Here is a 22,392-nt window from a genome sequence, read left to right on the forward strand (position 1 = left end):
TTTGAGATTGGCGAACAGTTCGAGTAGAACAACGCTCATCTCTAGCCTTCACGCAGGCCTGACACCGAGCTCCTTGCCACGGCTAGGAGTGATTATTGACTCCGCAGCTTGCCGTGTGTAAATGATGGCGTTAAAAGCACCCGGGGCCGTGAAGGGGCCAGGCTTTCAGGAGGTGCCCAGGGAAGGTTTTGGATGCCGGCCGCCTAGCGAGGGCCAGCAGAAGTAACATGTTTCTCTGCAAAGAAGCTTGTGTAACCAAGCCAGACGGCTGACAAAGAGCTAACCTCAGTGCAAGGAAGGTGCGGAAGGAATTGGGGAGGGGGGGGGTGATTCCTGCTAGGGCCCTGAAATCATAAAACAGGCAGGAGAGTCTGACGCATGGTGACGGAGAGGTTGTAGAGGCAGATAGGGAGTGTTGTCACGTGCGAGCACGTGTGCATGCTGGCTTGTGTGTGAGAGTGCGTTTCCTAGGTGTGGCGCGCTGCAGACAGTCAAAGGGATTGTTCCCTTTCATTAAAAGTTAATCCCCGGCTGCAGGCTATTAGAAAGCAACTAACCGCACTCTACTCACCCTACCCGGGTCTACCGGTGAGTCTCGCCTCTGCTCCTGGCGTGTGGCATTGGCCGTGAAGCTGACGTTCCGTCGACAGCGCTGCAGCCGATTAGTGAGCTCAGCGGCTCTGAGTGGGGCGTTGTGTCTACAAGACCTTTTAAGGAAGCCAGCAAAAAAATTGAAGAGAAGGGAAAGCACAAAAGGACCTGGTCTTGTTGAGCACTGGAAAGGGCAGCCGGCAGCCAGACGTCAAAGTAGAAAAGCAGCAAGTGAGAGGCTTGTCTCTGCCTACGGCCACACCACCCTGAACACGTCTGATCTCGTCTGATCTTGGAAGCTAAGCAGGGCTGGGCCTGGTTAGTACTTGGATGGGAGACCACCTGGGAATACCAGGTGCTGTAGGCTTTTGCTTTTTCCTTCCTTCCACCAGCAGGGGGCACTCTCTTCTATGCCTTTTTTCCATTCCCTTTCACAAGTGCACACATTCATTCTCTTTTCTTTTTTTCATTTGCTTTCTCTCTTGCGCTATTTCATTTCTGCAAAATACCAGCATCCTTCTGATCACCGTGGGCCTCCAGCATTGTTGCTTCTTTACTTTTAATACTAGGACCAGCGTCTCCCGCGTGGCTGGAGGCAACCACCGGTAACCCCAAGCAGAAGACCTTTGCAGGCAACATGACCCTCCCCCCTGAAGAGCAGCTCAAAGTCACTGGCAACCATCTCACCCTCTTCCTTCATTCACCCCTGGACGTCTCGCTCCGCCCCCAAGTTACGGGTCCAGCTTGCTCTTTCTGTCACATTACCGTGATGAAGGGTTTAGCCTGCAGGAGACCCTGCGCCGAGACATTTTTGAAGACACCTGATGCGGAGGGTGAATCACTGCTAAACAAACCACACCTGTCGGGACGGCACAGACTTTCCATGGACCCTTCGGAGCCCGCCCTGTCACGGCCAGATTGCTCGCCACCAAGCGATCCTGAGAAAGGCTGGCCGGGCGATGGATCGAGCAGCGTCTACTGGCCATACCACCTTGGATACGCCCGATCTCATCTGATCTCGGAAGCAAAGCAGGGCTGGGCTCAGACAGTACTTGGATGGGAGACCTCCTGGGAACACCGGGTGCTGTAGACCATTTTGATAACGTTTTGCCCTACTGCGCAGCACGGCTAGCATGGAACGGCGCCTTGCCGGACACCGACCTGAAGTAACTTAGATGATGGAAGCCCCAAGGCCTCTGAGCCAGTTGGCAGCTAAGTACGCTACCGCGCCGCCTTCACGCAGGCCTGACACCGAGCTTCTTACCACGGCTAGGAGTGCTTATTGACTCTGCAGCTCGCCGTGTGGAAATGATGGTGTTAAAAGCACCCGGGGCCGTGAAGGGGCCAGGCTTTCAGCAGGTGCCCAGGGAAGGTTTTGGATGCCGGCCGCCTAGCGAGGGCCAGCAGAAGTAACATGTTTCTCTGCAAAGAATCTTGTGTAACCAAGCCAGACGGCTGCCAAAGAGCTAACTTCAGTGCAAGGAAGGCAAGGAAGGTGCTGAAGGAATTGGGGAGGGGGGGGTGATTCCTGCTAGGGCCCTGAAATCATAAAACAGGCAGGAGAGTCAGACGCATGGTGACGGAGAGGTTGTAGGGGCAGATAGGGGGTGTTGTCACGTGTGAGCACGTGTGCATGCTGGCTTGTGTGTGAGAGTGCGCTTACTAGGTGTGGCGCGCTGAAGACAGTCAAATGGATTGTTCCCTTTCATTAAAAGTTAATCCCCGGCTGCAGCCTATTAGAAAGCAACTAACCGCGCTCTACTCACCCTACCCGGGTCTACCGGTGAGTCTCGCCTCTGCTCCCGGCCTGTGCAATTGGCCGTGAAGCTGACGTTCCGTCGACAGCGCTGTAGCCGATCAGTGAGCTCAGCGGCTCTGAGTGGGGCATTGTGTCTACAAGACCTTTTAAGGAAGCCAGCAAAAAAATTGAAGAGAAGGGAAAGCACAAAAGGACCTGGTCTTCCTGAGCACTGGAAAGGGCAGCCGGCAGCCATACGTCAAAATAGAAAAGCAGCAAGTGAGAGGCTTGTATCTGCCTACGGCCACACCACCCTGAACACGCCCGATCTCATCTGATCAAGGAAGCTAAGCAGGGTCGGGCCTGTTTACTACTTGGATGGGAGACTGTATAATAATACTCTTCCTGTATTATTTTTTTCTACTGAGGACTTCTCAAAGTATCAATATCACGATATTCTTATAAAAAAATGTATCTATTTATTCTTGGATTGTCCATTAAAAAGAATCAGATTGCAGCAGGTACATACAATAATTAGTTATAAAGTAATTGTCCATAATTAGCTTAATTGTTGAGATTCACCCATCTTTCCTTGGATCCTGGCTGGTAAATCATGTCTTTGTCCAGCATGTGTCCAGGCCTACATGTCATCTGCTTCTCAGGATGAAGATTCTGTGTCTTGTGGGGTGGGAAGAGCAAGAGAGCCCCCCCTTTCTGTACCATGGGCTTTTATAGCCAGTCGTATGGACACCTGTTCTACATATGGTAGTGAACCAAAAATACACACACAAATAGCGCATGTCAACTAGACACGATGGCTGAGGCATAGAACTCAGAAAAATGATTATCGATTAACATTCCAAATGAATTTCCATAATTAACCATTTAACAGAGACCGCCTGGGAATGCCAGGTGCTGTAGGCTTTTGCTTTTTCCTTCCTTCCACCAGCAGGGGGCACTCTCTTCTATGCCTTTTTTCCATTCCCTTTCACAAGTGCACACATTCATTCTCTTTTCTTTTTTTCATTTGCTTTCTCTCTTGCGCTATTTCATCTCTGCAAAATACCAGCATCCTTCTGATCACCGTGGGCCTCCAGCATTGTTGCTTATTTACTTTTAATAATAGGCTCCTTTTCACCAGGACCAGCGTCTCCCGGGTGGCTGGAGGCAACCACCGGTAACCCCATGCAGAAGGCCTTTGCAGGCAACACGACCCTCCCCCCTGAAGAGCAGCTCAAAGTCACTGGCAACCATCTCACCCTCTTCCTTCATTCACCCCTGGACGTCTCGCTCCGCCCCCAAGTTACGGGTCCAGCTTGCTCTTTCTGTCACATTACCGCGATGAAGGGTTTAGCTTGCAGGAGACCCTGCGCCGAGGCATTTTTGAAGACACCTGATGCGGCGGGTGAATCACTGCTAAACAAACCACACCTGTAGGGACGGCACAGCCTTTGCATGGACCCTTCGGAGCCCGCCCCATCACGGCCAGATTGCTCGCCACCAAGCGTGTTACAACTCTCCTGTTAGGTTTTTTTTAGTTTGCTGGTCACATGACCATTTTGCCTATTTAATCCGGCTCCGCCCTCCTGGCTTTGCTGGACTTCATTTGTATTTACTACTGTTGAGCTAGCTTGTTGCTCTGTTGCCGTTCTCTGTTAGTTTTGCTAGGTCTTCTGACCCCTATGCCTTTTTGTTGTGTGTTTGTCTTTGACTGCTGCTATTTCTGCTAGGAGGTGTCCATCTTTTCCCAGTCCCTAGATCTTGTAGGGATCCCTCCCTCACATCTATAGGTCTGCGTTCAGACTAGCCGAGGACTTTAGCGGGTCTGATCGCAGGATCAGGTTCCCCGTTACATCGTAGGGATCTAGTTTAGTTCTATTGTAGGGATAGATCTCCTTTCTTTCCTTAGTCTCTGTAGCAGATCATAACAGTAATTCCAGCCATAAAAAAAAAAAAAAGAATTTTCTCTAAGGAAAGACCTCCAGTTTTCCATCATGGTCTCGGTGCAAGATTTGGCTCAACGCTTGCAGTGACTCTCTCTGGAGGTGACCAAGCTCCAACAACACGTGAGTAGCTGTTCTGGATCGCATTTTGTGGAACCTAAGGTACGTCTGCCTGATCTATTTTTTGGCGAAAAACAAGATTTTTTTTTGTTTTAAAAATGCTTGTCTATTATATTTTCGTTTGAGACCCGGATCCTCTGGTGATGAATCACAGCGCATAGGGATCATAATGTCACTTTTGCGCAAAGATCCTCAGGGATGGGCCTTCTCTCTCCAACCTAGTGATCCGTGCTTTAGATCAGTGGATAGTTTTTTTTCTGCTTTGGGTTTGTTGTACGATGATCCTGATCGTGTCTCATCTGCTGAGTCTGAATTAAGACGTTTGAGGCAGGGATCAGGTAATGTGGAAAAATATTGTTCTCACTTCCGTCGGTGGTCTGCCCAGGTGGGGTGGAACGATTCTGCTTTGAAAAGCTTGTTTCTTGCAGGGCTATGTGAAAGGGTAAAGCATTTACTGATTGATTATCCCACACCTGGAAACTTGCAGGAGGCAATGCAATTAGCTATACGGGTGGACAGGAGACTGCGTGAAAGGGTTAATGAGAGCAAATCCTCTGCTATGTCAGCTTCGAGTCCTGAGAGGTTCTGTGCTGACAATGGAGAGCCGATGGAAATTGGGGCGATGGCACCCCGCTCTCAGGAAAAAGACCGCCGACTTTCTGAAGGCTTGTGTTTCTATTGCGGAAATTCTGGTCATTTTATTAAGAGCTGTGTGCTTCGTAAGAAGAAAGAAAAAAAAATGGTCAGTCATGCTCGTATTGCCTGTTTAAATTCTAAGGGAGTATTCCTATCTGCCACTACTGCTGCTCAGGATGAATTAATTGAATTTCGGGTATTTGTGGATTGTGGATCTACTCTGAATGTGATTGATGGGGGATTCTTGGAAAAACTTAGATTAGAACCTAAAACTTTGTCTTCCTCTATTGCTGTGGTTTCTGTCGATGGCTCTCCCTTGAAGAGTGTTACTCACAAGGTCTGTGAATTTCCCCTCACTATTAATGGTATTCATCAAGAGAATTTGGATTTGGTGGTATTGGATAATTTGCCTTCTCCAGTAATATTGGGGTTACCCTGGTTAAAATTGCACAATCCTGTACTGGATTGGTCTACCAATGAAATTAAGTCCTGGAGCCCTAAGTGTTATGACAAGTGTTGTAACGGGTGCATTGCTGCTGTGGATAGAGGGGAATTGCCTGTACCTATTCAGGATTTTTGGAGAGTTTTTTCTGAGGAGGAGTCGCAGGTTTTGCCTCCCCATAGAGACTATGATTGTACCATTGAATTTGTCCCTGGCGCGACTCTTCCTAAGAGTCGTTTATTTAATCTTACTATTCCTGAAAGAAAGGCTTTGGAAGAATACATACAGACAAGCTTGGCCGCCGGTCACATTAGGCCTTCCAAGTCTCCTGTGGCTGTTGGATTTTTTTTTGTAAAAAAAAAGATGGCGGTTTACGTCCTTGTCTGGACTTTCGTGAGATTAATAAAATTACTGTAAGCAATCCTTACCCACTGCCATTGATTCCTGATTTATTTAACCAGTTAGTGGGGGCCAAGTGGTTCTCTAAAATTGATCTCCGGGGGGCATACAATTTGTTGCACATGAAGGAGGGTGATGAATGGAAGACTGCTTTTAACACTCCTGTGGGTCATTTTGAGAATCTGGTTATGCCTTTTGGTCTCACCAATGCTCCAGCATTTTTTCAGAATCTTATTAATGATATCCTTAGACCTTTAATCGGCAAAAATGTGGTTGTGTATTTGGATGACATTTTGATTTATTCGCCGGATCTGGAGTCTCATTGGTGGAGCGTACGTGAGGTATTACAGTTATTAATGGACAATTCGCTTTTTGCTAAGCTGGAGAAATGTGAGTTCGCTGTACAGAGAATTAGTTTTTTGGGCTACATTATCTCCAGTGAAGGTTTTGAGATGGACCCGGTTAAAGTTCAAGCTGTGCAGGAATGGCCTAGGCCTATTGGTTTGAAATTGATACAGAGGTTTTTGGTTTCGCCAATTATTACAGAAAATTCATAAAAAAATTTTCTATTATTGTCAAACCGCTGACCGATCGCACCAGGAAAGGTGCTAATGCGGTTCAGTGGACTTCTGAGGCCATTGAAGCTTTTGTGTTTCTAAAGGAGAGGTTCACCTCTGCTCCCATCCTTATGCAGCCTGATGTGACTAAGCCGTTTTTGGTTGAGGTTGATGCTTCTTCGCTGGGGGTTGGTGCGGTGTTGTCTCAGGAAAACAAGGATGGAGTACATCCCTGTGCCTCTTTTTCAAAAAAATTTTCCGAGACTGAACTTAATTACGATATTGATAATCGGGAATTGCTGGCGATTAAACTCGCATTTGAATACTGGCGTCATCTCTTGGAAGGTGCTGAATTTCCCATTCAGGTTTTCACTGATCATAATAATCTGATCTATCTTGATGCTGCCAAGCGCTTGAATGCCCGTCAGGCTAGGTGGGCACTTTTTTTCTCGCGGTTTAATTTTTCCGTTACTTACATCCCGGGTACCAAGAATGTTAAAGCGGATGCTTTGTCTCGCAGCTTTTCTCCCATGGTCGGTGTTGAGGAGGAAGAGGAGACCATTTTACAAGAAGGTGTTGTGATTGCTGCTTTGGACTCCGTTTTGGAGGATGAGATTCTTAAAGCACAGGAGAATGCCCCATCTAACACTCCCCATGGGAGGTTGTTTGTGCCTAGGACCTTTAGGAGAGATTTGTTTGTTAAGTGTCATGAGTCTCGGTTGGCAGGTCATCCAGGAATTTCTGAGACCAAGAGACTTGTGGGTCGCAGTTTTTGGTGGCCTGGATGGCAGAAGGAAGTCATTAAGTGGGTGCGCCAATGTACTGTGTGTGCAAGATCCAAGTCTTCGCATGCTCCTGCTGCGGGGTTGCTTTGACCTCTGGAGGTTCCTAGTGCACCTTGAACACATCTGGCTATGGACTTTATTACTGACCTTCCTCCCTCTGAAGGTTTCACGGTCATCTGGGTGGTCGTGGACCGTTTTAGCAAGATGTGTCACTTGGTTCCCTTCATCAACCTGCCTTGCGCTAAGACACTCGCTAAGGCCTTTGTCAAGGAGATTGTCAGACTACATGGTGTTCCTACTGACATTATTTCTGATAGGGGACCTCAGTTCGTGGCAAGTTTTTGGCGTGCCTTTTGTGACAGGTTGGGAGTTCATTTGTCGTTTTCATCCGGATATCATCCTGAGTCTAATGGCCAGACAGAAAGGAAGAACCAGGATGTTGAGCAGTTCTTGCGTTGTTTTGTGGCAGACAATCAAGAGGGGTGGTCTGAGTTTCTGCCACTTGCTGAATTTGCTCTTAACAACCATACATCCTCTTCTGCTGGGTGTTCGCCTTTTTTTTGTTGTTCTGGGAGACATCCGTCTTTTGGGTCATTTTCCAAATTGGTTTCGGCTGTGCCTGAGGAGGAGAGTTTTTCCGGTGATTTGGAGAGTTTGGACGGATGTGCGTGGTAATCTTCAGGAGGCTAACAAAAAATCTAAGAGGTACTTTGATAGGAAACGGCAAGAGGTTTTGTTTGCAGTTGGTGACATGGTTTGGTTGTCCTCTAAGAATCTGCGATTGAGGATTCCTTCTAAAAAATTGGGTCCCAAGTTCGTAGGGCCCTTTAAGGTACTTCAGATAGTTAATCAATCTGCTGTTAGGCTGGAGGTTCCTACGTCCTGGAGGATAAATCCGGTGTTTCATTTTTCTCTGTTGAAAAAAGCTGATGTGTCGGATGGTGATGCCTCTGCCACTGTTCCTCCTGTGGTGGAGGACGGGGAATATGAAATTTCCCGCATCCTAAATTCTAGACGGTATAGAGGGAGTTTGCAGTATCTCGTCGCTTGGAAGGGTTTCGGACCTGAGGATAACTCATGGGTGAGAGCGGATTATGTTTCTGCCCCCAGACTTGTCCGAGCGTTTCACAGGAGGTTTCCTGGTAAGCCTGGGCCTAGGGGATCCGGAGGATCCTCTTAGAAGAGGTGGTACTGTTACAACTCTCCTGTTAGGTTTTTTTTAGTTTGCTGGTCACATGACCATTTTGCCTATTTAATCCGGCTCCGCCCTCCTGGCTTTGCTGGACTTCATTTGTATTTACTACTGTTGAGCTAGCTTGTTGCTTTGTTGCCGTTCTCAGTTAGTTTTGCTAGGTCTTCTGACCCCTATGCCTTTTTGTTGTGTGTTTGTCTTTGACTGCTACTATTTCTGCTAGGAGGTGTCCAACTTTTCCCAGTCCCTAGATCTTGTAGGGATCCCTCCCTCACATCTATAGGTCTGCGTTCATACTAGCCGAGGACTTTAGCGGGTCTGATCGCAGGATCAGGTTCCCCGTTACATCGTAGGGATCTAGCTTAGTTCTATTGTAGGGATAGATCTCCTTTCTTTCCTTAGTCTCTGTAGCAGATCATAACAAAGCGATCCTGAGAAAGGCTGGCCGGGCGATGGATCGAGCAGCGTTTACTGGCCATACCACCTTGGATATGCCTGATCTTGTCTGATCTTGAAAGCAAAGCAGGGCTGGGCTCGGACAGTTCTTGGATGGGAGACCTCCTGGCAACACAAGGTGCTGTAGACCATTTTGATGACGTTTTGCCCTACTACCCAGCTCGGCTAGCATGGAACGGCGCCTTGCCGGACACCGACCTTAAGTAACTTAGATGATGGAAGCCCCAAGGCCTCTGAGCCAGTTGGCAGCTAAGTACGCTACCCCGCCGCCTTCACGCACGCCTGACACCTAGCTCCTTGCCACGGCTAGGAGTGCTTATTGACTCCGCAGCTCGCCGTGTGGAAATGATGGCGTTAAAAGCACCCGGGGCCGTGAAGGGGCCAGGCTTTCAGCAGGTGCCCAGGGAAGGGTTTGGATGCTGGCCGCCTAGCGAGGGCCAGCAGAAGTAACATGTTTCTCTGCAAAGAAGGTTGTGTAACCAAGCCAGACGGCTGACAAAGAGCTAACCTCAGTGCAAGGAAGGCAAGGAAGGAATTGGGGAGGGGGGGGTGATTCCTGCTAGGGTCCTGAAATCAGAAAACAGGCAGGAGAGTCTGACGCATGGTGACGGAGAGGTTGTAGGGGCAGATAGAGGGTGTTGTCACGTGCGAGCACGTGTGCATGCTGGCTTGTGTGTGAGTGCGCTTCCTAGGTGTGGCGCGCTGCAGACAGTCAAAGGGATTGTTCCCTTTCATTAAAAATTAATCCCTGGCTGCTGGCTATTAGAAAGCAACTAACCGTGCTCTGCTCACCCTACCCGGGTCTACCGGTGAGTCTCGCCTCTGCTCCCGGCCTGTGGTATTGGCCGTGAAGCTGACGTTCCGTCGACAGCGCTGCAGCCGATCAGTGAGCTCAGTGGCTCTGAGTGGGACGTTGTGTCTTCAAGACCTTTTAAGGAAGCCAGCAAAAAAATTGAAGAGAAGGGAAAGCACAAAAGGACCTGGTCTTGCTGAGCACTGGAAAGGGCAGCCGGCAGCCAGACGTCACAGTAGAAAAGCAGCAAGTGAGAGGCTTGTCTCTGCTTACGGCCACACCACCCTGAACACGCCTGATCTCATCTGATCTTGGAAGCTAAGCAGGGTTGCACCTGGTTAGTACTTGGATGGGAGACCACCTGGGAATACCACGTGATGTAAGCTTTTTCCTTCCTTCCACCAGCAGGGGGCACTCTCTTTTATGCCTTTTTTCCATTCCCTTTCACAAGTGCACACATTCATTCTCTTTTCTTTTTTTCATTTGCTTTCTCTCTTGCGCTATTTCATCTCTGCAAAATACCAGCATCCTTCTGATCACCGTGGGCCTCCAGCATTGTTGCTTATTTACTTTTAATACTAGGCTCCTTTTCACCAGGACCAGCGTCTCTCAAGTGGCTGGAGGCAACCACCGGTAACCCCAAGCAGAAGACCTTTGCAGGCAACACGACCCTCCCCCCTGAAGAGCAGCTCAAAGTCACTGGCAACCATCTCACCCTCTTCCTTCATTCACCCCTGGACGTCTCGCTCCACCCCCAAGTTACGGGTCCAGCTTGCTCTTTCTGTCACATTACCACGATGAAGGGTTTAGCCTGCAGGAGACCCTGCGCCGAGACATTTTGGAAGACACCTGATGCGGCGGGTGAATCACTGCTAAACAAACCACACCTGTAGGGATGGCACAGCCTTTGCATGGACACTTCGGAGCCCGCCCTGTCACGGCCAGATTGCTCGCCACCAAGCGATCCGGAGAAAGGCTGGCCGGGCGATGGATCAAGCAGTGTATACTGGCCATACCACCTTGGATACTCCCGATCTCAACTGATCTCGGACAGAAAGCAGGGCTGGGCTCGAACAGTACTTGGATGGGAGTCCTCCTGGGAACACCGGGAGCTGTAGACCATTTTGATGACGTTTTTACCTACTGCCCAGCTCGGCTAGCATGGAATGGCGCCTTGCCGGACACCGACCTAAAGTAACTTAGATGATGGAAGCTCCAAGGCCTCTGAGCCAGTTGTCAGCTAAGTACGCTACCCCGCCGCCTTCACGCAGGCCTGACACCTAGCTCCTTGCCACGGCTAGGAGTGCTTATTGACTCCACAGCTCGCCGTGTGGAAATGATGGCGTTAAAAGCACCCGGGGCCGTGAAGGGGCCAGGCTTTCAGCAGGTGCCCAGGGAAGGCTTTGGATGCCGGCCGCCTAGCGAGGGCCAGCAGAAGTAACATGTTTCTCTGCAAAGAAGCTTGTGTAACCAAGCCAGACGGCTGACAAAGAGCTAACCTCAGTGCAAGGAACGCAAGGAAGTTGCGGAAGGAATTGGGGAGGGGGGGGTGATTCCTGCTAGGGCCCTGAAATCATAAAACAGGCAGGAGAGTCTGACGCATGGTGACAGAGAGGTTGTAGGGGCAGATAGGGGGTGTTGTCACGTGCGAGCACGTGTGCATGCTGGCTTGTGTGTGAGAGTGCGCTTCCTAGGTGTGGCACGCTGCAGACAGTCAAAGGGATTGTTCCCTTTCATTAAAAGTTAATCCCCGGCTGCAGCCTATTAGAAAGCAACTAACTGCGCTCTACTCACCCTACCCGGGTCTACCGGTGAGTCTCGCCTCTGCTCCCGGCCTGTGGCATTGGCCGTGAAGCTGACGTTCCGTCTACAGCGCTGCAGCCGATCAGTGAGCTCAGCGGCTCTTAGTGGGGCGTTGTGTCTACAAGACCTTTTAAGGAGCCAGACGTCAAAGTAGAAAAGCAGCAAGTGAGAGATTTGTCTCTGCCTACGGCCACACCACCCTGAACACGCCCAATCTCATCTAATCTCGGAAGCTAAGCAGGGTCAGGCCTGGTTAGTACTTGGATGGGAGACTGTAAAATAATACTCTTCCTGTATTATTTTTTTCTACTGAGGACTTCTCAAAGTATCAATATCACGATATTCTTATAAAAAAATGTATCTATTTATTCTTGGATTGTCCATTAAAATGAATCAGATTGCAGCAGGTACATACAATAATTAGTTATAAAGTAATTGTCCATTTGTCCATAATTAGCTTAATTGTTGAGATTCACCCATCTTTACTCTTATCCTGGCTGGTAAATCATGTCTTTGTCCAGCATGTGTCCAGGCCTACATGTCATCTGCTTCTCAGCATGAAGATTCTGTGTCTTGTGGGGTGGGCAGAGCAAGAGAGCCCCCCCTTTCTGTACCATGGGCTTTTATAGCCAGTCGTATGGACACCTGTTCTACATATGGTAGTGAACCAAAAATACACACACAAATAGCGCATGTCAACTAGACACGATGGCTGAGGCATAGAACTCAGAAAAATTATTATCGATTAACATTCCAAATGAATTTCCATAATTAACCATTTAACATTTACCCCTTTTTTGAGAATAAAAGGACTTTAACTGAAAAATCTCAAAAGAAGATACATTCATCAATCATTTTTTCTTTCCTTCTTCCTTGGCAATATCATTAAATTTCCATAATAATAATAATAGTAATAATAGTATCAATATCGGATTATTGTTATATAATGATGTGAATTCATGTTATGGTAAGCCGTGACTAATATTCATTTAATATGTATAATTATACTTCCCTATATCTAAATTGAAGCAATCGCGGGTTCAATCGTCATCATCTGATGTCATCGGGTCGTCGTCTCGTCTTCTTGGTTCTTTTATAACACAGTCTTTAGATGAAAACTCCTTTGAAATAAATTACAGCATGTAGATATTGTACAGTCCATAATTGTGCTCATTATTGTTCAGTCCATAAACTGTACTCTTTATTAGAAAGATCATGTGTGTCAGTTGATAAGAAAACAAAGTCCATGGATGAAATGTAGCTTTAATATCTGTGCAGTGTCACCTGGACTTACGTTGTATCGTCTTTGGAATCTTCCGTGTGTCCACACTGGTCTCGTGTCACTTTTGGAACAGATGTGACGTCTTTGGTCAGTAAAGCAAGAGTTAACTTGACACTTTCCTGCTTTATATAGCACCATAACCAGTACTCAGTACTTTATATACAGGACACATATGCCAGGTATTACCTGTTCACCAGCTTTCATTGAAGCGTTGCAGGTGATAAGAAACCACTGGAACGTGATGAAACTTGAACATAACACAGTACATATAGGATCATCGTCCTCTGCCGTCCTGGTGATCAGTGGTGTGAATTGTATTGTATGTAATGGACACAGTCTATTATAACACTCAGCATTCACACCTGTTACCTTCTGAGACGTCAGGATATCAGTTGCTTCTTCTTGTAACTTTTGAGAATCTCTTTGATTTATAAAAATTAAGAGTCTTTATTAAGATAGAATTCATAATTGCGATGTCTTGATTGAAGTCTTCATTCCCTAATCTGATACCAAATCTGGCAGTTTTTCCTAACCTATAATATCACAGCGTACCATAGCAATCAGTAATATCCATCTAATTATTATCAAAATATTAAAATAAATTATGTGCGGAATAATAAACAATAATAGATAATAATTCATTATCAATCAAGTTCTCCACATGATAGAACATTTTTATGTCATAGGTGTAATTACCTTTTCCAACCCATAGGTGTCAGTGTATTTTGAAAAAACAAGTTTTTATATCTTTATTAAACCAATAATATCAAAGAATGTATACTCCTGAACCAAAATAAATAAATATATGAAAGTATGAATGAATGAATGAATGAATGAATGAATGAATAAATGAATGAATGAATTGTTGTGTTTACTCAGAAAATGTAAACATTTTTTTCCTTAGCAATATATATTTAATGAAGCAATACTTTTGTATTAGACATTACTTTATTAAATAGTAATGTGCTTTCTCAATTGAGATATTGAACTCAAATAAAATCAAATGAGAATTAAAAAATGAAAAAATAAAAAAAAAGAAGTATAAAGTAAGAATAAAATCTTAAAAATGAAAAATAAAATTAAGAGTAAAAATAAGAATAAAAATAAAAATAAGGCCTTTAAATTTTAATAACAAATGCAGAGTAATTATATTCTCCATAAAAAATACCCTTATATCTCCATTGTTTGGATGATTTCATATTTGTCATAACCTTGTACCACCAAAAAATATTAAATTATGCAACTTTGCATGTAATACCCTTCTTAATTATACCATAGTACCTTATTATTATTTCTTCTTTATTAAAATGTGTGGAAAATAAGTATTGATCAAAAGTGATTATGTAATCAGGATCAAAAACACATTTTCCCCCTTAATACCAAAAATATTATTTTATAAAATTTATGTATATATCAGAACCAAATTAAAAATAATTATTCTTCTAGAAATATTGTGCATAAATTTTATATCGATGAGTAGCATAGATTTGACTAAAGAGATGTGTGTACCTATTTAGGTAACCATTAAAAATAATATTATAGTTATTCAAGAATATTATCATGTGGAAAATTATTCTAAATAAAAATTTGCTTTGTAAACCATTTTGATGTGTGGTTGCCCTTATCCACTATTAGTTAAATCAAGAAATAATAATTATTAAAGAAATATAGAAATATATATATATGTAGATAATACCTAATTATGTATTATAATTTCCTCAGAATTAAATATATTTTTGTACCTTCACATAAAGAAACATTTTTTTTTTCAAACATACAAACATACAAGGCCTCTGTCACATCAATCACACTTAGCAGCTGCTGATTTACTCATCTGTCACCTTCACTCTGACATTCACAGATCTGTTCAACTCAAACATTCCACATATGAAGTTTTAGATATATATATATATATATTTAACCCAAAATTGTTGTATCCCAATTTATTAATGCGCATTGCCATATCAATTGAATATCTTTATATTTCTTTGACTATTCCCCAAGTACATATTATATAATATGAGAGTAAGTCACTGGAATTTCAGACACTTGAAAAAACTCTTGTCTTAGATTCTTTTTTCACTGGCTGTCCGGTCTTAAGTTACATCAGTTGAAAATAGAATGAATGGGATCCTATACTATTAGCTCAAAGTTCAAAGGCCGCAGCTGTCACACGTCATGCTGTAAAGCTACTTTAATTTGCACGAACACTTCATGCACAGAAAATATTAACAACACAAAAGAATTAATAAGTATTACATATATATTATAGTTCAACTAGATATATTGTTATTATTTTAAAATGTTATACACATAAAATCATGCAATTTTTTCACTTCCTGTGTGAATAAAGAAATAAATCCATTTTAGAGTTCTTTGATGAAATCCTGCTTTGGAATGAAAACTCTAAGGAAATATAAGAAAATAAAATTAAATATCAAATTCATACAGAAACAGAATTATTTAAATATCTTATACATATATTGGTTGGTTCTAATGTAATTCAAAATATTGCTACTTAAATTTATATATATGAAGTTCTAATTTATTAATTAATATATATATATATATCTTATAAACGTATATATAAATACAATTATACGCAATCTCTACTTAGACAAGTGTATATATATATATATGAACTATTAGAAACTATGTAACTACAATTTTACTGTATAAGATTATAAATAAATATTGAGACATTGTATTACATTTTGATACATTATAATTACAGTTTTTCCTTAGCCACTCCCTAACCCAAAACTTCTGTCTCTCTCAAATATCTCCAGGAACGCCCTATTTAGGAAAGACATTTTTCTATCCTTCAAAACCTCAGAGAACTGCCTGTTCTTCTGTCCACATTCCATGACGTCACTGTGAGTTGGTCGTCTCACCTGTCTCTGTCCATCAGTTTCAGCCATTTTCCTTTTTAGAGAATCAGAGTTCTGACTGAGAATTAACTCATTCTGTGGAGAGATGGATCTTTGCACTGGCTGATATGGCTTATAACATATATGTAATCTTCTGCGTATTTGATAGAGTTCACTATGGGGATGACTCAGTCTAGGAGAGTTTGATATTGGCTTTTGGTAAGATTTTACCTTTCCTGGTTTTATAAATTTAGCTTGATTTATTTTCTTTTCACGATTCTCATGTTTTCTAACAAAATCCAGCATCTGCGCACATTCAAATAGTGAATTTTTTTGTGATGCCATAACTTGGGAAACTGAATTTAGGAATTTGAATTTTTGTGCAAAAGTTGTTATCATATGTTGTACTTTTCCATTTTTGATGAGAGCTTTGTACAACCGTTCAAATATGGACATGAATGTATATGTACATTCCTTCCTACCAATCCTTAGTTTCTGCAGATCTTCTATGTTGGGAAAATCCTTTGTGACACAATAAAACAAATATCTTAATCTGTCCGAATCATTTTCCCATCCATTAGGAGAGTCATTTTCACAGGGCATTAAATGTAAACGTCTGGACAATGTCACAGGAATCCATATTTTAAATAATTGATTCCTCTCCTCATTGGATAAATCAAACTTATCAGAGAAGCTCTCAAATGTCTCTGAATTTCTACAGGCATGGATTTTGACATCATATTTTGGCATGATTTTGTATAATTTCAGCAAATTTTTCCTCATTTTAATTTGGAGTTGAGCCTGGGTAATTCCAGAATTCTCTGATATTTTTAGTGGCTCTTGTACATCCGTTCCTCCTACGTCACTCACGTCTCCTCCCACATCACCTAGTATGTCGGTTTCTCGTATGTCAGTCATGTCTCCTCCCATGTCAGGTTTCTGTATGTCCGTCTCTTGGTCAGACCCAAGGTCACCTTCAGTTACAGAAACGTGTCTTACTTCTTGTTCATTTTCCACATTACAGTCTGAATCAGTATCACCGTCTGACACTTCTACACTATTTTCCTGCTTAGAAATCTCTAACACAAGACTATGAAAAAAATCTACCAAATGTAGAATATTTCTCAATTTCTGTTTGTCTCTATTTACCAATTTAGAAGTTAACTGTAAATTCTGCAATTCACATTCTTTTGTATAAACTGAGCCACAAAACTTCTATGTCATCTCCTACATTAACTTTGAAATTAATATTACTTTGTTTAGCAAAAGAAGAAATTATATCCATATTTTGCTTACCTTAAGATTCCTTAGCTTCTCTTTATCAGCACGTCCTGTCTTCAGTTCGTCTGATTCTTTTCCTGTGTGATTCTGTTCCTTGTTAGTACCTCTGCTTCCTGTCTTTCCTCAGTCTGTAGGTCCTTTCTGCTTCTCGTGACAAACTAGTGAATTTACTGACACGTGAACAACAGCTGTTCAGCTCGTCAGGACTTCCCCCTTGTTCACGGAAGAAATTCACTTACTTAATTTAAAAAACAAAAAAACAGGACTGGCTGGCTCACCATTGTAAAATAATACTCTTCCTGTATTATTTTTTTCTACTGAGGACTTCTCAAAGTATCAATATCACGATATTCTTATAAAAAATGTATCTATTTATTCTTGGATTGTCCATTAAAAAAAATCAGATTGCAGCAGGTACATACAATAATTAGTTATAAAGTAATTGTCCATTTGTACATAATTAGCTTAATTGTTGAGATTCACCCATCTTTCCTTGGATCCTGGCTGGTAAATCATGTCTTTGTCCAGCATGTGTCCAGGCCTACATATCATCTGCTTCTCAGCATGAAGATTCTGTGTCTTGTGGGGTGGGCAGAGCAAGAGAGCCCCCCCTTTCTGTACCATGGGCTTTTATAGCCAGTCGTATGGACACCTGTTCTACATATGGTAGTGAACCAAAAAAACACACACAAATAGCGCATGTCAACTAGACACAATGACTGAGGCATAGAACTCAGAAAAATGATTATCGATTAACATTCCAAATGAATTTCCATAATTAACCATTTAACAGAGACCGCCTGGGAATGCCAGGTGCTGTAGGCTTTTGCTTTTTTCCTTCCTTCCACCAGCAGGGGGCACTCTCTTCTATGCCTTTTTTCCATTCCCTTTCACAAGTGCACACATTCATTCTATTTTCTTTTTTTCATTTGCTTTCTCTCTTGCGCTATTTCATCTCTGCAAAATACCAGCATCCTTCTGATCACCGTGGGCCTCCAGCATTGTTGCTTCTTTACTTTTAATACTAGGCTCCTTTTCACCAGGACCAGCGTCTCCCGGGTGGCTGGAGGCAACCACCGGTAACCCCAAGCAGAAGACCTTTGCAGGCAACACGACCCTCCCCCCTGAAGAGCAGCTCAAAGTCACTGGCAACCATCTCACCCTCTTCCTTCATTCACCCCTGGATGTCTCGCTCCGCCCCCAAGTTACGGGTCCAGCTTGCTCTTTCTGTCACATTACCGCGATGAAGGGTTTATCCTGCAGGAGACCCTGCGCCGAGACATTTTTGAAGACACCTGATGCGGCCGGTGAATCACTGCTAAACAAACCACACCTGTAGGGACGGCACAGCCTTTGCATGGACCCTTCGGAGCCCGCCCCATCACGGCCAGATTGCTCGCCACCAAGCGATCCTGAGAAAGGCTGGCCGGGCGATGGATCGAGCAGCGTCTACTGGCCATACCACCTTGGATACGCCTGATCTCGTCTGATCTCGGAAGCAAAGCAGGGCTGGGCTCAGACAGTACTTGGATGGGAGACCTCCTGGGAACACCGGGTGCTGTAGACCATTTTGATGACGTTTTGCCCTACTGCCCAGCTCGGCTAGCATGGAACGGCGCCTTGCCGGACACCGACCTTAAGTAACTTAGATTATGGAAGCCCCAAGGCCTCTGAGCCAGTTGGCAGTTAAGTACGCTACCCCGCCGCCTTCACGCAGGCCTGACACCGAGCTCCTTGCCACGGCTAGGAGTGCTTATTGACTCCGCAGCTCGCCGTGTGGAAATGATGGTGTTAAAAGCACCCGGGGCAGTGAAGAGGCCAGGCTTTCAGCAGGTGCCCAGGGAAGGTTTTGGATGCCGGCCACCTAGCGAGGGCCAGCAGAAGTAACATGTTTCTCTGCAAAGAAGCTTGTGTAACCAAGCCAGACGTTGGACAAAGAGCTAACCTAAGTGCAAGGAAGGCAAGGAAGGTGCGGAAGGAATTGGGGAGGGGGGGGTGATTCCTGCTAGGGCCCTGAAATCATAAAAGAGGCAGGAGAGTCTGAGGTATGGTGACGGAGAGGTTGTAGGGGCAGATAGGTGGTGTTGTCACGTGCGAGCACGTGTGCATGCTGGCTTGTGTGTGAGAGTGCGCTTCCTAGGCGTGGCGCGCTGCAGACAGTCAAAGGGATTGTTCCCTTTCATTAAAAGTTAATCCCCGGCTGCAGGCTATTAGAAAGCAACTAACCAGCCTCTACTCACCCTACCCGGGTCTGCTGTTGAGTCTCGCCTCTGCTCCCGGCCTGTGGCATTGGCCGTGAAGCTGACGTTCCGTCGACAGTGCTGCAGCCGATCAGTGAACTCAGCGGCTCTGAGTGGGGCGTTCTGTCTACAAGACCTTTTAAGGAAGCCAGCAAAAAAATTGAAGAGAAGGGAAAGCACAAAAGGACCTGGTCTTGCTGAGCACTGGAAAGGGCAGCCTGCAGCCAGACTTCAAAGTAGAAAAGCAGCAAGTGAGAGGCTTGTCTCTGCCTACAGCCACACCATTCTGAACACGCCCGATCTCATCTGATCTTGGAAACTAAGCAGTGTCAGGTTTGGTTAGTACTTGGATGGGAGACCACCAGGGACTACCAGGTGCTGTTAGCTTTTGCTTTTTCTTTCCTTCCATCAGCAGGGGGCACTCTCTTCTGTGCCTTTTTTCCATTCCCTTTCACAAGTGCACACATTCATTCTCGTTTCTTTTTTTCATTTGCTTTCTCTCTTGCGCTATTTCATCTCTGCAAAATATCAGCATCCTTCTGATCACCGTGGGCCTCCAGCATTGTTGCTTCTTTACTTTTAATGCTAGGCTACTTTTCACCAGGACCAGCGTCTCCCGCGTGGCTGGAGGCAACCACCGGTAACCCCAAGCAGAAGACCTTTGCAGGCAACACGACCCTCCCCCCTGAAGAGCAGCTCAAAGTCACTGGCAACCATCTCACCCTCTTCCTTCATTCACCCCTGGACGTCTCGCTCCGCCCCCAAGTTACCGGTCCAGCTTGCTCTTTCTGTCACATTACCGCGATGAAGGGTTTAGCCTTCAGCAGCAAGTGAGAGGCATGTCTCTGCCTACGGCCACACCACCCTGAACACGCCCGATCTCATCTGATCTTGGAAGCTAAGCAGTGTTGGGCCTGGTTAGTACTTGGATGGGAGACTGTAAAATAATACTCTTCCTGTATTATTTTTTTCTACTGAGGACTTCTCAAAGTATCAATAATACGATATTCTTATAAAAAAATGTATCTATTTATTCTTAGATTGTCCATTAAAAAGAATCAGATTGCAGCAGGTACATACAATAATTAGTTATAAAGTAATTGTCCATTTGTCCATAATTAGCTTAATTGTTTAATTGCTGAGATTCACCCATCTTTCCTTGGATCCTGGCTGGTAAATCATGTCTTTGTCCAGCATGTGTCCAGGCCTACATGTCATCTGCTTCTCAGCATGAAGATTCTGTGTCTTGTGGGGTGGGCAGAGCAAGAGAGCCCCCCCTTTCTGTACCATGGGCTTTTATAGCCAGTCGTATGGACACCTGTTCTACATATGGTAGTGAACCAAAAATACACACACAAATAGCGCATGTCAACTAGACACGATGGCTGAGGCATAGAACTCAGAAAAATGATTATCGATTAACATTCCAAATGAATTTCCATAATTAACCATTTAACATTTCCCCCTTTTTGAGACTAAAAGGACTTTAACTGAAAATTCTCAAAAGAAGATACATTCATCAATCATTTTTTCTTTCCTTCTTCCTTGGCAATATCATTAAATTACCATAATAATAATAATAGTAATAATAGTTTCAATATCGGATTATTATTGTTATATAATGATGTGAATTCATGTTATGGTAAGCCGTGACTAATAATCATTTAATATGTATAATTATACTTCCCTATATCTAAATTGAAGCAATCGCGGGTTCAATCGTCATCATCTGATATCATCGGGTCGTCGTCTCGTCTTCTTCTTGGTTCTTTTATAACACAGTCTTTAGATGAAAACTCCTTTGAAATAAATTACAGCATGTAGATATTGTACAGTCCATAATTGTGCTCATTATTGTTCAGTCCATAAACTGTACTCTTTATTAGAAAGATCATGTGTGTCAGTTGATAAGAAAACAAAGTCCATGGATGAAATGTAGCTTTAATATCTGTGCAGTGTCACCTGGACTTACGTAGTATCGTCTTTGGAATCTTCCGTGTGTCCGCACTGGTCTCGTGTCACTTTTGGAACAGATGTGACGTCTTTGGTCAGTAAAGCAAGGGTTAACTTGACACTTTCCTGCTTTATATAGCACCATAACCAGTACTCAGTCCTTTATATACAGGACACATATGCCAGGTATTACCTGTTCACCAGCTTTCATTGAAGCGTTGCAGGTGATAAGAAACCACTGGAACGTGATGAAACTTGAACACAACAGAGTACATATAGGATCATCGTCCTCTGCCGTCCTGGTGATCAGTGGTGTGAATTGTATTGTATGTAATGGACACAGTCTATTATAACACTCAGCATTCACACCTGTTACCTTCTGAGACGTCCGGATATCAGTTGCTTCTTCTTGTAACTTTTGAGAATCTCTTTGATTTATAAAAATTAAAAGTCTTTATTAGGATAGAATTCATAATTGCGATGTCTTGATTGAAGTCTTCATTCCCTAATCTGATACCAAATCTGGCAGTTTTTCCTAACCTATAATATCACAGCGTACCATAGCAATCAGTAATATCCATCTAATTATTATCAAAATATTAAAATAAATTATGTTTGGAATAATAAACAATAATAGATAATAATACATTATCAATCAAGTTCTCCATATGATAGAACATTTTTATGTCATAGGTGTAATTACCTTTTCCAACCCATAGGTGTCAGTGTATTTTGAAAAAGCAAGTTTTTATATCTTTATTAAACCAATAATATCAAAGAATGTATACTCCTGAACCAAAATGAATAAATATATAAATGTATGAATGAATGAATGAATGAATGAATAAATGAATAAATGAATAAATGAATGAATGAATTGTTGTGTTTACTCAGAAAATGTAAACATTTTTTTCCTTAGCAATATATATTTAATGAAGCAATACTCTTGTATTAGACATTACTTTATTAAATATTAATGTGTTTTCTCAATTGAGATATTGAACTCAAATAAAATCAAATGAGAATTAAAAAATGAAAAAATAGAAAAATAAGAAGTATAAAGTAAGAATAAAATTTTAAAAATGAAAAATAAAATTAAGAGTAAAAATAAGAATAAAAATAAAAATAAGGCCTTTAAATTTTAATGACAAATGCAGAGTAATTATATTCTCCATAAAAAATACCCTTATATCTCCATTATCTGGATGATTTCATATTTGTCATAACCTTGCACCACCAAAAAATATTAAATTATGCAACTTTGCATGTAATACCCTTCTTAATTATACCATAGTACCTTATTATTATTTC

The 22,392-nt window shown here is 43.3% G+C and overlaps 2 non-coding genes and 4 pseudogenes across 2 annotated transcripts; all 6 read left to right on the forward strand.

Annotated features, from left to right (window-relative positions):
- Positions 1-839: 839 nt before the first annotated feature.
- Positions 840-958, forward strand: LOC141266323 (5S ribosomal RNA). The gene has a single exon (XR_012320363.1). It is a non-coding gene; the product is annotated as a 5S ribosomal RNA (ribosomal RNA).
- A 606-nt stretch (positions 959-1,564) lies between these two features.
- On the forward strand, positions 1,565-1,684 carry LOC141267133 (5S ribosomal RNA). The gene has a single exon (XR_012321147.1). It is a non-coding gene; the product is annotated as a 5S ribosomal RNA (ribosomal RNA).
- An 8,235-nt stretch (positions 1,685-9,919) lies between these two features.
- Positions 9,920-10,038, forward strand: LOC141268056 (5S ribosomal RNA; annotated as a pseudogene).
- A 615-nt stretch (positions 10,039-10,653) lies between these two features.
- LOC141270058 (5S ribosomal RNA) lies at positions 10,654-10,773 on the forward strand (annotated as a pseudogene).
- Positions 10,774-18,335: 7,562 nt separating this feature from the next.
- Positions 18,336-18,455, forward strand: LOC141267702 (5S ribosomal RNA; annotated as a pseudogene).
- Positions 18,456-19,396: 941 nt separating this feature from the next.
- LOC141270166 (5S ribosomal RNA) lies at positions 19,397-19,515 on the forward strand (annotated as a pseudogene).
- Positions 19,516-22,392: the final 2,877 nt, after the last annotated feature.

The sequence above is a fragment of the Phyllobates terribilis genome, unplaced genomic scaffold (genome assembly GCF_046119375.1).
Source record: "Phyllobates terribilis strain yellow unplaced genomic scaffold, ASM4611937v1 Scaffold_4__5_contigs__length_816908805, whole genome shotgun sequence".
NCBI classification, from domain to species: Eukaryota; Metazoa; Chordata; class Amphibia; order Anura; family Dendrobatidae; genus Phyllobates; species Phyllobates terribilis.